This window comes from Octopus bimaculoides, chromosome 1, assembly GCF_001194135.2.
Source record: "Octopus bimaculoides isolate UCB-OBI-ISO-001 chromosome 1, ASM119413v2, whole genome shotgun sequence".
In the NCBI taxonomy this organism is placed as follows: domain Eukaryota; kingdom Metazoa; phylum Mollusca; class Cephalopoda; order Octopoda; family Octopodidae; genus Octopus; species Octopus bimaculoides.
Genome location: NC_068981.1, coordinates 90,230,015 through 90,232,591, shown reverse-complemented (window position 1 = coordinate 90,232,591; position 2,577 = coordinate 90,230,015).

The following is a 2,577-nucleotide window of genomic DNA, read 5'->3' as shown; positions in this document are numbered from 1 at the left end:
TATATATTAGCCTGATCTTTCTTTCTTGGTTCGACTACCATCCGTGCAACATTTATATTCCTCCCTGTGCCTGTCATACCTTATATCCCTGCCGTAAGGCTTTACTTACACACACGCCAGCTTAATTCAATTCGTCCTTAGTCGAAAGACACCCGTTGTTAGTATCCTGTTATTTGTATTTGTGTACCATTTCTCCGGGGGTTTTTTCGTCCTTGTTTTCGTATTCACTCGCTGCTTTCTTCCAAGGAATCTAGTGCTCTTGGCTTAGTTTTTCCTTGGGGCTGGCCAGATTGGAGCAATCTCGAGTATAACCAGCCGAAATTGCAAAGATAATCTGGAATTCGACTGATGAAAGAAAACTCCGAATGACCCGTCCTTGTTTTCTTTGTATAGTGTGTCTGGATGTTCTGTTGTTCTTTTTTGTATCACCTAACTGTCTGGATGTTTTGCGTTTTTGTCCCATTTTAGTATTGTTTGATAAATTTTGGAATCTATTTTTTTCGAGAATTCTATTTTTGAATCAATTTAGAATCTATTTTGTTTTTGTTTTTTCTTGTTAATTTTAGTTAATTTTTGTTTATTTTCAGATCATTAAAATGGAATGTCAAGGTAAGAAAAACGAGCATTTTCGACACCTCCTTCTTTTTGCTTTTAATCAAGGCTCTAAGGCTGAAAAGCTGCTCGTGATATTTATGCTGTGTATGGAGAGGGTGCCATAGCTGAAAGAACCGCTCGTGATTGGTATGCTAAGTTCAAAAATGGAAATTTTGACCTCAAAGACGCACCTCATTCTGGCCGTCCAGTTGAGTTCGATGAAGAGCGATTAAACCAACTTTTGCATGAAAATTCTCGTCAAGCAACAAGGGAACTGGCAGATAAAATGGAATGCTCCCACACTGCTATAGAGAAGCATCTTCACTCGATGGGAAAGGTTCAGAAGTATGGAGCATGGGTGCCGCAAACTTAAAGTGACAAGAGCAAAAAATCAATGAGCCACAATCGCCACTGGTTTGCTTGCTCGTCACTGCTCAACTCATGGACACAAGCAACGATTTATTTACCGAATCGTTACTGGCGACGAAAAATGGTGCCTGCACATCAACATGAAGCAGCGTAAGGAATGGCTTAACCCCGGTAAACAAGCGACAACGCGCGTGAAACAAGATCTTCATCCGCTCAAAACCGATGTTGTGCGTATGGTGGGACTGGGAAGGAATTATCGATTACGAATTGCTTGAACGGAAACAAACGGTCAACACGAAACTCTATGTCCAACAGATGGAACGACTCAACACTGCTATTCAAGAGAAAAGACCTAATCGGCAGCATGGAGTTCTGCTGCACGACAACGCCCGCCCTCATATCGCCAATATGACCAAGGAAGCCATTCAAACGCATGGCTAGGAAGTGCTGCCACACCCGCCGTACTCTCCTGATTTGGCACCAACGGATTTCCAGTTCTTTCGATCTCGTGGAATTTCGTTCAATACTGATGCAGAGTTGAGAGCTTGGTTGGATCAATTTTTCGAGTCGAAATCGGGTGATTTCTACAAACGAGGTATTGAAAATCTTGTTGAAAGTTGGGAAGAAGTTGTAAACAACAAGGGTGAATACATTATTAATTAGTTATTTTTTATTAAACCGTTTAAAAAATTAAAATTTTAAAAAATGGCAGTAACTTAGTTGTCAACCCAATATAATAAACTAAAAACTCGAGCATTACACATATAAAAACAAACACACACCACTGTACCACATCCGCACTGCACATAAGCGGCTCTCAGCTAGAACACTAGCAGTAGCTCTAATGCTGCAGGTTACTATTACTGATGATCTCCTGTGGAGAAAGCATAGCCTTAGAGCATAGCTGGGTTTGTATCTCAAACATTGATCGTTCTCTTCAGAATCAGAAGATCTTTCAGTTTCCGACTGCTTGTGGCATTCTACAAAACTCAAGTAAAGCCCATAATAGAGTACTACTCCCATATCTGGACCGATGTTGCTGCTACGCACACAAATATCCCGGGTCTCATCCTAAGAAAAGCCATTCGACAAACTAGAATTCAATCACAAACAGACACGCTCCAGCCTCTGGTGCACAAGCCTGCTGTCTCCCTTCTTTCCTTTTCTAGCGCTACAATAATCCTTTCTACTATAGGCACAAGACCGGAAATTAGAGGAAGAGGATAGTCGATTATATTGACCCCAGTACTCGGCTGGTACTTTTTTTCATCGACTCCGAAAGGATGAAAAGCAAAGTCGACCTCGGCGGAATTTGAACTCAGAACGTAAGGACTGACGAAATACCGCTAAGCATTTTGCCAGGCGTGCTAACGATTCGGCCAGCTCGCCGCCTTCCATCGTCTTTTCACCCCTTATTTACACTTGATGCGTGAAAAACCCCTCGGCCTCGTACTAACCATATTCCCAGTCTTTCCTCCCGAGAAACATCGGCTCTCTGTAACCTTCTCCCTGCTCGTGTCTTTCCTGCAAACCGGTCCCGGAGGGCCTGCAAAGGTAACGGTACTGTTCTTTCTTCTAGACCCCACCACCAAAAAAAAAGTATGTAAAAAATAT